The sequence below is a fragment of the Crotalus tigris genome, unplaced genomic scaffold (genome assembly GCF_016545835.1).
Source record: "Crotalus tigris isolate CLP2741 ecotype Arizona unplaced genomic scaffold, ASM1654583v1 scf7180000018525.42219311030:4301911, whole genome shotgun sequence".
NCBI classification, from domain to species: Eukaryota; Metazoa; Chordata; class Lepidosauria; order Squamata; family Viperidae; genus Crotalus; species Crotalus tigris.
The window spans coordinates 1,484,953-1,498,672 of record NW_024097057.1 but is presented as its reverse complement, the minus strand read 5'-3'; the positions used below and the strand labels follow the sequence as shown (position 1 = coordinate 1,498,672).

Sequence of the window (13,720 nt, the reverse complement as noted above, 5' to 3'; positions counted from 1 at the left end):
CATGCCGGTTGGATTAAATCGGCAGTTCAAGGGCCGTGAGGATTTGATTTAAGGCATATGACATATCGGTCTTATTTGTCTATGGAGATTCTCAATCGTCCAGGTCATGATTGTCCCAAAATTGCTTTTCCAAAAGGCAAGTGGACTTCTTTGGTTTTTTTCTTTGACAGAGTTTTGCTTCTCATCCAAGAAGAGAACTGAAGAAGCTTCTCGGATGAGAAGCAAAACGTTTTCAAAGAAAAAAGCCAAGAAAGTCCATTTGCTTTTTGGAAGAGATGTACAAATGTAACAAGGAGAAGACTCACTGCAAGCAGAGAGCTGTTGGGGTAGTTGAAATGTAGGCAGGAGACCCAAGGTATGCAACGCTTCCTTGGAGCTGCATGTTGCGGAAAGAGGAAATATAGGACGACAGGTTATTTTTCCAAAATGGTTCCCTCTTTTCTGCTTCTCCCAAGCATCTTGAGAAATCTCTAGTGCCAACTAGGCCAGGACTGAAACTGCACACGACAGCGGCGAAAAGACGAGTGTTGAGCTCAAAAATCCACAAGGGGGTACTGATGTTTTTTTTCTTCCTTGGCATTTGAGTAATATTGTGATGGCTGATGATCCAAAGGGAATAAAAGACTGGGGAATGGCCAAGAGCCAGTTTGGGGCAACTTGCGGCATAGAATAAATACATGGTTTTGCCCTGTCTGCCAATAACGAATGCACTTTTTGAACATCTTTCCTTATTCCCAGGCTCATCAGATGTTGCAGAAGTAAGTTTCCTTTAGACATTTTACTCGTTGCAGGTCCCATCCTGAAACAAAAAAATAACTTGCCAATTTATGAAGACTGAACAGGCAGACTTTCAAAAACTGCAGCTGCCCGCATTGATCATTGCTTACAAAAGATACGGTACTAACGCCTTGGTCCGTTCAATAGATGCAAACGGCAAGTGTCAAAATCCCCAGTGCGTTTCTGCTTGCGCTTTTATTGAGTGACATACTTTGGGCCCTTGTTCAAGGGAGATTGGATTGCTGCTGGCAAGCTGGTATTCTTGCAGCTGGGGAACATTCATCGGAGGGGGATGGAAGCCCATAATTCCATAGCAGAGAGGCCTGATGAAATGACCTGACAAAACCCAATGCAAAATTAAAATTCCACCTGTCACGTAGGTACATCTTGATGGCATCACGTTTTTAGTCTCCGTCTGAAGGCGGAGGTGGAAATCTTTAGTGCCTCAAAACTAGAAAGCTGGTCCTACTTTTACCTCCAGATAGTTTTGGGGATAGTCTTCCCAGCAGGTCAAATCCTTAGGAGTGACTTGTTTAAAAACACCTTGTTCCTAAATGACAAAACAAATGGGATGATATTTCAGAAGAGTACTATCCAATATTCACTTTAAAGAGTACACCGTGTTGAACTCCTTAGGACATACTGAGCAAAGATAGCGAAGATTGCATGTCGGGCTCCATACATCAAAACCAATACTTTGAAATAAAATGTGTTTCCAAGAAATTGGTAAACGTCTTGTGCTGCCTTGCTAAACAGTTTCCAGGCCAATGTTCCCATGAGTCATGAGCACTAGGTAAAATGGAACAGAATTGTGCCGTTGTCTTTTCCCATTGTTTGGAAACAGCAAGAGATGTTGCCCAGGCTAGTCACAAATGTATGACCTTGTCCCTTGGCTAGACATGCACTTATCTTCCAAATTCCTGCAATGAATTCTAGCTAAGGTTTAACATGTATATCTCTGCTGGAAATCAAATTCCATTTCAGTGGAACAGAAAAGAGTGCTTAAGACATCTGTATTAGCTATTTTAATGAAAAAGGGCTTTAGCAGGATATGGGTGATCTTTTTCTGGGTTTAGAAGCTGAGAAGACCTGGTCCTGGATAGCAGTTGGGTAAAAGACCATTGGGAAAACCCAGAAATAGAATAGAATTATTTAGCTCATTCCATTTCAAGTTCTATTTTTTTTTTCTAATTACAGCATACACCCTCTTCCTGCTAATATTGCCCTGGGCACTCATTTGGAGCCAATCTATGGTGTATACTCAATAGCATCTGTGTGTGTGTGTGTGTGTGTGTGTGTGTGTGTGTGAGAGAGAGAGAGAGAGAGACTGATGTGGCATCAAACTGGAGCCTTGACTCTTGTATATATAGACAACCTCACCGGAACATACAAAAAGGACGATGCTTGTGGCCCCATTCCTGTAAGGAATTTCACCATTCCTTACCAGACACTATTATTAATTGTTCCCCTCTCTCTTTTAGTTTATAATAATAATAATAATAAAGTTGGAAGGGACCTTGGAGGTCATCTAGTCCAACCCCCTGTTCAGGCAGGAAACCCTACACCATTTCGGACAAATGGCTGTCCAGTCTCTTCTTAAAAACTTCCAGTGTTGGAGTTGAATGTTTTAATTTTTATTCTGGTCCGTGACTATAATAAAAGATGGAACTGAATTTGAATCTTACACGCGATCCATTTTAAAAGGGCTTCCATCCCGCCTTTGTGATTTTCACAGGTGTCCCTGTGGGCACCCCATCAGGAATGCACATAATATTTCCCACCCAGCGTTTAACAATTATGCAAGAACCATAATTGTGAATATAACTGAAAGAAACTTTTAAGAGGCTGGTGCCCCATGTGAGCTCATTAAAAGTAGAGTAGAATTTATTTTATTTTATTTATTTTATTTTATTGGTTCAATTAGCCAGAGTTGTACTGATTTCTCCCTCGTTTTAAAAAATTGGGGTTGTAGATATTGGGCCAACCTAATTCCAGGCCTTGGTATCCACGCCCTGTGAAAAAAAAATACAGGAATAGGGTGGTTTGGGTGGCTGTTTTCCCATTGATCAAAATGGTCTGCCTGCCAGCTTGCGGGAGATTCGATTAATCTCAAACTGTCTCGGTCGCTTGCAGCACTTCTGAATCTATACTAACTTGGTCAGGGATCGGTCGGTAAACCACAGAGCAGCCAGACTTTCATCTATAAAGAAAGAAATGTCCTCTTAATGAGATTTTGCTGCAACAATTAGCCTCAAAAGAGGGGTGAAGTACCTGTCTTAGAAGGTCCCGGTGGACTTCTGACGCTGGCGGTGCGATTGATCCTGATTCATTCCAGCATAAGTTAGATAAATCCGCCTCAGTGGGATGCATCTCAAAAAAAAGGTCATTGAATCATTCCTCTGCCTTTTTTTATTTCATTTGACCTGAACCTTTGAATCATCAGTGCTGGCTTCAAGAGCAGGACTGGGCAACTATGACAACCTTATGACCTGTGGACTTCACGTCCCAGAATTCCTGAGCTGGCCATGTTGGTCTATCAAGAATATAGAATATAAGATTGGAAAAGACCTTGGAGATCTTCTCGTCCAACCCCCTTCTCAAGAAAGAGACCCTATACTATTCCAGTCATATCTTTTCTTAAAAAACTCCAGTGAGGGAACACCCACAACCTCCAGAAGTGAGCCATTCCACTGATTAATTATTCTCACAGTCAGAAAATCTCTCCTTGAAATACCATCTTGTAAATCTAGGCTGGCCTTCTCAAGCTGATGTATGATAGATTTGAAGTGGGAATAAGCTTTTTGGTTTTTGGTTTTTAAAAACTACCATAGCTATGTATTCCAGTATTTGAGGGGCTGCCCCAAAGAAGAGGGGGGGGGGTCATGTTATTCTCCAAAGCACCAGAGGGCAGAACGAGAAACAATGGTTGGAAACTGATCAAAGAGAGAAGCAATCTGGAATTAAGGAGCAACTTCCTGACAGTGAAGACAGTTAACCAGTGGAACAGCTTACCCCCAGAAATTGTGGGCGCTCCATCGCTGGAGGTTTTTATCTTTGTTTCTGATGGTTAGCTTATGCTAGTTTTCAATTTGTATGTTTTGTAAAAGTAATAAAATCATTAATATGGCCAAATTCCTTGTTTCTTCCTATTACTGGAAGATCTGCAAGTTGCATTCATTTCAATACACGCAAAGAAATGGATGAAACATTTTTTTTTCATTTGGCTTTCTTTAATATAGATATAATAATAATACTATAATATAATATATTAATAATAACCAAAATGCCAGAAGGTTTGTATGTGCTTACCATATAAAAACATTAATTTTTCAGAAGGATACAATACAGAAAAAAAATCATTGAAATAAAAAAAAAAGTTTTTTAGGCTTTCTAAACCTATTAATACAATAGTTTAAAAGACAAAGATTTATAGTTAAAATATGTGCAGGTTATGGATGGAGGAATATGACCACTTCTGTAATACCAATTTTTATTTTATCTGTGTTATCAATGAGAATAGTAAATGTGGGCATTGTATATTACATGCTTGAAGTCTACAAAACCTCTCTCCCTCCCTGAATGGAAACCAGTTGTATCTTCAAACTTTAAACTGGACGGAGATGGATCATCTTTCTTGGAATGAATGCCAGGCTAAGCCCAGATCAACATGGCCCAACCAACCATAGCTTGAAGAACAGGTTTCAAGCCACGACAGAGATTGAGTTGATCTGACATCCTCTGTTTCCTAATGAAGAGGGGCAGATCAAGAGGATAGACGGTTGCCTTGTCTAATGAAAATAAATTGTGTATCTCTAAGGTAGCTGAAGAGAAAGAGAAGGAGGAGTCGAGCTTAGGAGAGCATCTAAAAGTGGTAGAATTGTCAAACAAAGATAATCTCTAAATTCTGCCTTCTTCAGAATTCCTCTATCTCATTAGGCTTTTTTTTCTCTCCCCAACAATGGTTAGTCAGATAATCTGGGTAATGTTCGGGCATAAAATAGTCACTGTCTCCAAACTGGCCTGCTCTGGGATGTGGGCTACCTCAAGAAGGATGATGTATGAAGGGATTGCGGCCAGTCACTGCTAGTCTAGGTAATCTCTGAGGATTTCTCGAGATAATAATCGTTCACGTTTTTTGTATTGCATATACTTTTAGTCGGAGTTCTCTGGGCTTAGAGAAGATCAGTACCAAAGTAGGGGTCACATTTTTTTTTTTTTTGGCAGATGTTTTGAGTTTCATTTACAGAGAAATTTCCTCAACGCGACAATTCAGAAGTTGGGATCGCCTTGTAGTATTCGTAGTCTGTATGGAATTTGGAATTTGAATTTGCCTTGGTTCGTGGAATTTGAAATCTTTGGGATCAGTTGATAATGGGGAAGCACCTCTGAAACTTTGCACTGAAGAAGTTTTACTGAAACACAAGATACCGGCAAACATCTGCAAAAACATGATTGTTGCTTAGTATTGATTTCTCTAAATCCAGAATACTGCCTAAAAGATTGTATCATTTCTGAGATTCCTTTTAAAACAGCTTCTTCAGACTTCAATCCCCAGAAATCACTTGCTATGAAGGATCTTCAGTTGAGAGACAGGTTTGGGTAATTTGACTAGGATAATCTCAGTCTGATAAACCATCGTTCACTTTTGTGCCAATGAGGGTAAAGTTGTGCCATAGCCTCTCTTATTCTCTCACATGCCTCAAAGCACCCCACTCTGACTTGGTGTCCCCTAGTTTTGTGGACCCATTGTAATCCTTAGTGGCATGGCTGGGTTGAGCTAAAAATTTGGAGAATTGACATCCAGACAACTTGCCAATGAGGAATAAATTTATACTGGGTACATCTTTTAAGCCTGCTGGATATATACAAACATAGACCTAGAGCGCAGCCCTGCTGGAAAATTGTCACCCCTACAACAGTCTACAAAGTCTTCAAATTTTACTACTTGCCATTAACCATTTTGTAGGATATGCACTAAAAGTCTTTGGGGGAGATACAAGGAGAATTTTCTTTCTACAAATCAGCTAAGACTCAAGGGGGGGGGGAGAAATGTAGACACTTCAAGAAATCTAGAAGTTTTGCTATTGTGGCGCTATTTCACTTAGCCGATAGAAACTCGCAGGGTTAAAAATATTGTCCAATTAGGATTTTAATAAACACGACATAAAATAGGCAGTAAGAATTAAGTGCACTTTTCTGTAACCTTACAGATGGCTTTTACTTGGGAATGTTTACAGCTCCAAAACATAGATGAATGTAGCTCAAGGGAAGGAAAAATACGCCACCCTCGCCTTCGCGAAGTTGTTCCGTTAACAAATGTTCCGTTTACATCTGAAAAACAAGCTGTAATTTAAGATTTGATGGCAAGGAGAATTGTAATGCATGAGCATGATCCAAATTTACAAGTCAAGCTAACGGTTCTTAAATGACTGTCTCCCAGTGTAAATCAAATCCAAGACTGGCTCCAACAAACACTGCCAATGTACCATTAAGGTATGTGCAAGGAGGATGGATAACATTTTTTTTTGTTGTTGCTGTTTTTATAAGGTTACATGGTCAGGACTGGAAAATCCAGATGACTCTTAACATCTAGTGCCTCTCCAGAGTCTGTAGCTAGATGTAGATTTTCAGTCTGGTAAATCCTTGCTTTTCAGTTATGCTCGTTACATCTGAACTGAGTCAATTTATCTTTTGGTCCCGTAACTAAGGGTATATTTATGTCATTGCCGTAAACGCACAGCGATGCTCTTCTGTCACTCTCTTTCTCGTCACACCTTTTGAGCCTAGCACTCTTACATAACCTTACCATAATGTCATTCTGCTGTGTGCTTTCCTACCATCAGAGTTTGCAATTGATGCCCTGTTGCTGGGCATGCAGTATAATTTTATTCACAGATTTATTATTATTATTATTATTTTGGAAGACAGGAAGAACAGATAAGGGCCAGGACACCCTTTGATGTTTGTCCTTAGAATAAGGGACTTTGGAGGTCTTCTAGTCCAACCCCCTGTTCAAGCAGGAAAACCTGATACCAATTCAGACAAATAGTTGTCCAATCTCTTCTTAAAAACCTCAAGTTTTGGAGCACCCAGAACTTCTGGCTTAATTTAAGGACTGGCTCTTCCATATAAAAGGAAACTGAGATACACTCCGACCTCTTTTCTTCAAAAGAAGTCTCCGTGTGATACCTTTCCAAAATGAAAGGTATTGCAACTGGTTACTCTTCTGCTCTTAAATTCAACCACTTAGACTTCCTTTCAGAGATTTCCAAGGTAGGACTCAGTGTGGGCCAGGTGACATAAAAAGGCATTTGAGTGTTCTCTCATTTGGCACAATTCCCATGTGTTTTAAGCAAGGAGACATTTTGCCCAGCTGACCCTTTGTGAGAAAAAAGTCCAGATCCCTTCAACTGTTGTTATGATATTTTGACAGCCCTTCACATTCTAACAGTCTATTGAGAAGTGGGTGAGTGAGAGAGGTCAGGACATTTTAGCCTGCTTGACCTTGCAGCATGGAATAGATTTAGGGAGCTTACTGTTCTGAAAAAAAAAAAGGGTTTGAAAAAGAAATCGAAATACAGGGAACATATACTTGTTTCATTTTTTTAAAAAAGCCAATTCCTCAATCCTGAATAGAAGAGAGAAATAATTAATTAAAAGAAACAAGAAAACGCTTCACGGGCAGAAATATCAATACGTTTAAGTACCTTGAAATGAATCATTGGTTCATTTGTTAGTTTTCAAACATCTTGCCTTCTTGCAAAAGTCCAGGGAATCCATACTGAAGGGACATCATCAAGACAACCCCTTCAGTTGAACGTATGGATAGACAGTTTTGTCATAGAATGTCATAGAATAACAGAGTTGGAAGGGACCTTGGAGGTCATCTAGTCCAATCCCCTGCTCAGGCAGGAAACCCTATGCCATTTCAGACAAATGGCTGTCCAATCTCTTCTTTAAAACTTCCAGTTTTGGAGCAGTCACCACTTCTGGAGGCAAGCTGTCCCACTGATGAATTGTTCTAACTGAACAATTGTCTTCAACGGGCATCGATCAGGGCAAAGTGCCATTGGGAAAAGAACCAGATTTCTCTGGCATGGATGCTGAAGGGTAAAGCTTGGCTTTAGGACACAGCATTAGTGGGAACTAAATGTAGGCGTCCCAGAAAGTAGTAACTTAAGGCAGAAACTTGACTTTGAGTCCCTTTGGGAGGCATGCAGTAATGGGTGAAGGTTTAATCAGGGGTAGTCAACCTTGGCTCTTTTATGACTCGTGGACTTCAACTCCCAGAATTCCTGAGCCAGCTAAGCTCAGGAATTCTGGGAATTGAAGTCCACGAGTCATAAAAGAGGCAAGGTTGACTACCCCTGGTTTATATGCTATACTGTATAGTCCATCCATTCAGCTACCCAACAGTGCAATCCTATACATGTCTAGGAAATTCAGAAGTACGTCCTGGTGAATTACTTTAGGATTATTTCTACATACCTACCCAAGGATTGCAGCCTGAGGGTCACGGAGGATCTTGTTGAATACTTGATCAGGTTAAATGTCTATGGAGATTCTCAGCCATCCAGGTCCCAGGCAACTGGACGGTTGTTGTTTTTCCTTGCGGAAGAAAAAGACCTTTCATTTCTACTGATCAATCACAACCGATGAAGTTTCCTCAAGGAAAAAAAACAGTCCAGTTGCCTTTTTGAAGAAGCATCTTTGAGACTTGAGACAGATTGTTCTCATTTAGTAGCCCATGAGGTGAGCAAAAGGGAAAGGAAGTGTATGTCATTCCGTTACCTCCAACACCCTCTCCAACATTTATGTTCTCTTGGAAGCCCTTTTTACCATGGGAAAGACAGGATAGTTTTCCATGCCTCCCTTCACCTCAAAGGGACACACCTTATACACAAGTCTCGCCTAGATCTCTGGACATCTTAATTGGGGGAAGGAGCCTTCACCAGCTCTAGACTCCCAATGATAATGACATAGAGGACGGATGAGGATCGGGGATGACAAAATTTGAGTGATGCAAACTCTTCAGCTGACTTTGATGGGTGGCCTCTTTTCTAGCAATTCAAGTTGGGATACTTGCTCTACCCTTTCATAACCTATTCATTCCTTAACTTTGCCCAGATGTTTCTCCTGAGGACCACACACCAAACCCAGCTGGAAATGTTGGCTTTGATGACATTAGATGCCAACTTTAACTAGCACTTTGCCTTAACAGAAATTGCTAGCAGTGCTACATCTATATGTATATATATTTAAGAGAAGAGCATAGCTCTGCTTATAGGCTACACGCTCCACCATCCTACATGATCTCCAATAGCTGTACAGCAGTGTTTCTGGATGTCTGGATTTCAACATGGGGAATTCTGGGAGTTGAAGTTCAGACATCTTCAAGTTACCAAGATTGAGAAACACTGTTGTAGAGTTTTTCCTCTCTTTGATTACATATTACATTATTCAATCATGACACAGCCTTGCTCTCATTCATTCAGAGTGGCTTTGAGTCAGGGGTCTTCAAACTTGGCTTTTTTTATGACTTGTGGACTTCAGCTCCACAGTTCCTCAGCCAGGCACATTGGCTGAGGAATTCTGGGAGTTGAAGTCCATAAGTCATAAAAGGGCCAAGTTTGAAGACCTCCTGCTTTGTGGATAAAGATGGGTTTTAGTTCCTTGGAGTTTGAGAAACATCTCATGGGGCTTACTCAAAAATGCCATTTTCAATGGGATCTGCAAGGCTGAAGCCAGATTGATTTCCAGCTTCCATGAGAAATAAATGGGGGGGGGACTTATACCTATAGCATCAATTTAATGAAACAATTCCAAAGTACAAGATATTTCTTCAAATTTCCACATTTTCATTTTCCTGAATTTCATGCCTTTCTTGTGAGAAAGATCACAAGCAATAATTGGGAGAGGAGGGCAGTGTGCCAGATACCACAATCTGTTTTGTCCTTTGTAACCAATTCCCAATACAAAATACAGAAACAATAATAATTAAATTACAGCCTTCTTCAGATGCTCAAAAATCTGTTTATCAAGGTGAGATGGGTTTCTTTGCTCTTTACCCCAGCCTTCCCATGGAATGGGGAAGTCAACCTTACAACCACTTGTAATTGAGGGGCTTACAAAAGGGGCTTTGTCTTCACCAGATACAGGTCAAGCCAAGTGCAACTGGGGAAGAATCAAGTTCCCCCTTCACGAATCTTGAAGACCAAAACTCCACTTCATACAAATGGGTCTCCTTCAATAAAGAATACTTTGTGTATGAATTGATTGCTTATACATGGAGCAAAACGTGTTGCGATTCCTCTAAGTTGGCCATGCCCAGCACAATGCAATGGGCTACAGATTATCCATTGTCCTCCAACTAGCATGTCTGCTGTAGGGCAAAGCCCAACTAATTAGCCCCCAATTGGACTCATCGGGACAATCGCCTCCATGTATTTGACCAATCAAACATTCAGGTTGAGTTGTCCATATTCCAGAGATGAGTGGTTGAATTATTATTATTATTATTATTTTAATAAAACCCATTCCTTGTTCACCATAGTTTCATCATAGTGACTAGCAAACAAGGAGAAACAAAGGTCTTTTTCAAAGATACTTGAAACAGCTTCTTTTTTGTTTCTTTCCCCCATAGTGTGGAGTTGGCTACTGCTGGATTTATGCAGAGTAACGCTCCAAAATTAGGTGCCCACTTCTTTCCAACTTGGCTGTCTTTCACCTCAGAGAAATTAAAATTGGTTCCCACAGAGCCTACGCTGTGTGGATCATACCACAGAATGCAGACTTGCCATTCAGGGAACGAAGCTGATCGCCACGATTATTGTTAGTATTATTTTGGTCCTCTTTCTTCCTCAAACACCATTCTTTGAAGCGAGAAGCATATCCTTCCATTTGCCCTCCAATAAGATTTGGACTTTTTCCCATAGGATCTCAAGGCATCAGAAGGCACGGTGTCAGTACACTAAAAAAGCCAAAAGTCTATATGTTTTCCAAAAGTCTGACCCACAAGACTATTCAGTGATAACAAACGACATTAGTTATGGCTAATCCAAAAGTAATCAACATCTTTTTTTTTTACAACTAGCTAGTTTTGTACAATTAAAAAGGGGAAATACAGTATCCATGACTTATAAACTTCAAAACCAATACCCCTCCAAATGTAAAAAGAGTTTCAGTTCATCTAAACTTGAGGGTGGGGGGAAAAATGCACTTGTAATTTTAAGATGCACAGATGCAACCAAATGAGACCTATGGATGATGGTAGATTTTGTTTTCTTTTCTTGCTTAGCTTTTTAACTGTAACAAACGTAGCACTGTTTGGCACGATACCGTCTACCATACAGTACATTCAGCTACTCAGAGAATGTGTATAAAGTCCCACAGTCATGTACACTGTTAAGGAAGCTATTAAAATACTGCATCTTGTCTTAGTATTAATACTAGTGGCAGCAATCCTACATAGAGGTTGTGGACAACACACATTGTAATTTATATATTTTTTTTGTTTTTGTTTTTTTTTAAAAAGCAGTAAGATATCAGCAAGATAGAAAATAAAATAAGAAGCAATGTCCAGAAAGGCCAAAATGTTAGCTTTAACGGGCCTAAGAGCTACTGCAGTAAACTTTGCTTCGCCTATGTAAAAGCAACCTTGGCCTATATGGTTGACTTCCTAAGTTTTGTCTCCTATTGTCTAAGTTGCTCGCTTCTTGTTGCTGGGTGTCCAGCAGAGCTCATTCTAGTCCAGGGTTGTCAAACTCGCCACGTCACGTGATATGTCTTGACACAGCGTGACTATTTTCCCCTTGCCAGAGCTGGGGTAGGTGCGGCTTCTGTGTGACACATCCAGCCCACAGGCTGGCATTTTGACACCCCTATTCTAGTCTATTTAGTTTCTCTATTCCAGGTGATGAGCAAGCATCATTCTTGTCTCTCAATTTCTCCAGGCTGAATGGGGTTAGGTTTGCTGAGATTCAAGAGGAGAGCCAAATTGGTACATGAACAAGAGTGTCAAATCAGGAAATCTGGGACACAGACACACGGCACACACTGAGAGACCTATTTATGAATGACAGGATAAGAGAGAAGGGAAGGAACTGGTAGGATGGCTGTATTCTAGTAACTCCGCCTTCCCTGAATGACACCAGCAGGCTCATGATCCCACATGTGATTGTCATATATGGCAGAAACAGTAGGCAAGGAAGGTAAAAGAAGGGGGAGAAAAATATGTCGGGATCTCCTCAAGCCTTCCCTTCTCCCCTCTCAAATGTGCAGTCTACCATTTTTTCAACCACTACAGAGACTGAACTTGTCCTGACACATCTTATTTTTCCCATAGGCAAGATTTTATGAAGATGTTTATGGAGATTCTCAGTCAGCCAGGTCGTGGTTGTCCCCAAAGTGTTTTTTTTTTCAAGAGGCAACTGGTACTTCCTTTATTTTTTCCTTGAAGAGATTTCGCTTCTCCTCCAAATAGCTTCTTCAGTTCGGAACCGAAGATGCTTCTTGGATGAGAAGCAAAACGTCTTAAGGACAAACCAAGGCCAGTTGCCTTTTGAAAATGCACCTTTGGGACTAGCATAGGCTGTCTCTCAAGGGACAGGTGCACTGGTGTTTTTGAAGTCACGTTTGCTGCCTTGTAAAAGGTTTTCCACAATTATGGATGCAGTGCCATTGACACAGAGATCTATCAAGATTGCTCATAATCCCAGCCTTTGGACATCACATTTTAAGATCTGCAGGGATCGCTTCTCAGATAATCTGTTATTCTTTTACCTGTCAGATCCTTCTTTTCTTCTAAGGTTCCCTTCCCCAGCTGACTGTCCTTCACATGTACTGGGCTATAACTTCCAGAATTCCTAGCCAGTATGACCATTAGCCTAGTGCAACTGGAAGGCAACTAGTTGGGAAAGAGTATCCCAAAGCACCAGTAGCTAGTATTAGAGCCATCCAATATATGTGATTCTTGATAGGAAGGCATTTTTATTGAACTATGCCTATTTTTGCATTGGAAAACCCTTTGGGGGGCATGCTGGCTTCCAGCTGAATAGCATCTGGACAAGTAGAATGAATGTAACATAAACTTTGATCTTCATCACTTGTAAATAGCGGTAACACCTTCGGTACAGGTGCTGCTCATGATGTTATATATAATCTGCGGAGCAGTGTTGCCCTATTTAATATCATCCATAATTCTGTGTCAGCAAGACCTCTGAGTGTCCTGGTTGGAAACGATCAGGGTTATAGTCCAATCTATCAATATCAATGCTACTGATTGTTGGGTGTACTCTGGGTTTACATACACAGCGCCCATAGTGTCCTGCCAGTGTTGGAGAAACTGGAAAACAAGAAACTGGAAACCTGAAAACCAAGTGGTTTTCTCCTTGGAAAAACCAAGGGCAACACCACCCTGGCAGGACATTTTTACATCTTTGAAGTCCACAAGTCATAAAAGGGCCAAGTCTGAAGACCCCATACTGAACTGACCTGATTGCCTTTTAGTGTTCATCAGTGAACCTGAATAGGGGTTCACTCTCTACAATGCTTTTTTTTTTAACTTGGCTTCTTTTGGTTTGAGTCATCATTGGGGTGGTAGCATCTCCCCCCACCCCACCCTCCAAACTCACTGGTCACCTTTACAACCATTTCATTTCAAAGTGAGTGGCATGCAATGCGAACGCATGCTTCCCATCCAGGCATGCTGCTACAACTTTACAAGGCTAAAAAAAATTGACAGAAAGAGAGGGGGGGGGGAGGGAGGGAGGAAGGAAGAGAAAAAGAAAGTTAGCATTTTAAGATTATCTAAAGAAATAAAGCAAAAACTCACATCTGGAGCAGCACAAACACAGACCGATTACAAACTAAATTGTGCTATATATCCGTATATACCTATATATATTTCTATCTCTATATATAGATATATATGTGGGTGGGCGCA

General features: G+C 40.7%; 1 protein-coding gene across 9 annotated transcripts in view; it reads right to left on the bottom strand.

Moving 5' to 3' along the window:
• Window positions 1–5,908: 5,908 nt before the first annotated feature.
• The window catches only part of SMPD3 (sphingomyelin phosphodiesterase 3), a 124,502-nt gene continuing 116,690 nt past the window's right edge, over window positions 5,909–13,720 (bottom strand). For 6 of the 9 annotated variants that reach the window (XM_039353511.1, XM_039353517.1, XM_039353512.1 and 3 more), the window contains one exon: window positions 5,909–13,502. The gene's annotated coding sequence lies outside the window, so the exon portion shown is untranslated. The remainder of the gene's footprint in view (window positions 13,503–13,720) is intronic. The other 3 variants (XM_039353518.1, XM_039353519.1, XM_039353520.1) reach the window with 3 other exon arrangements.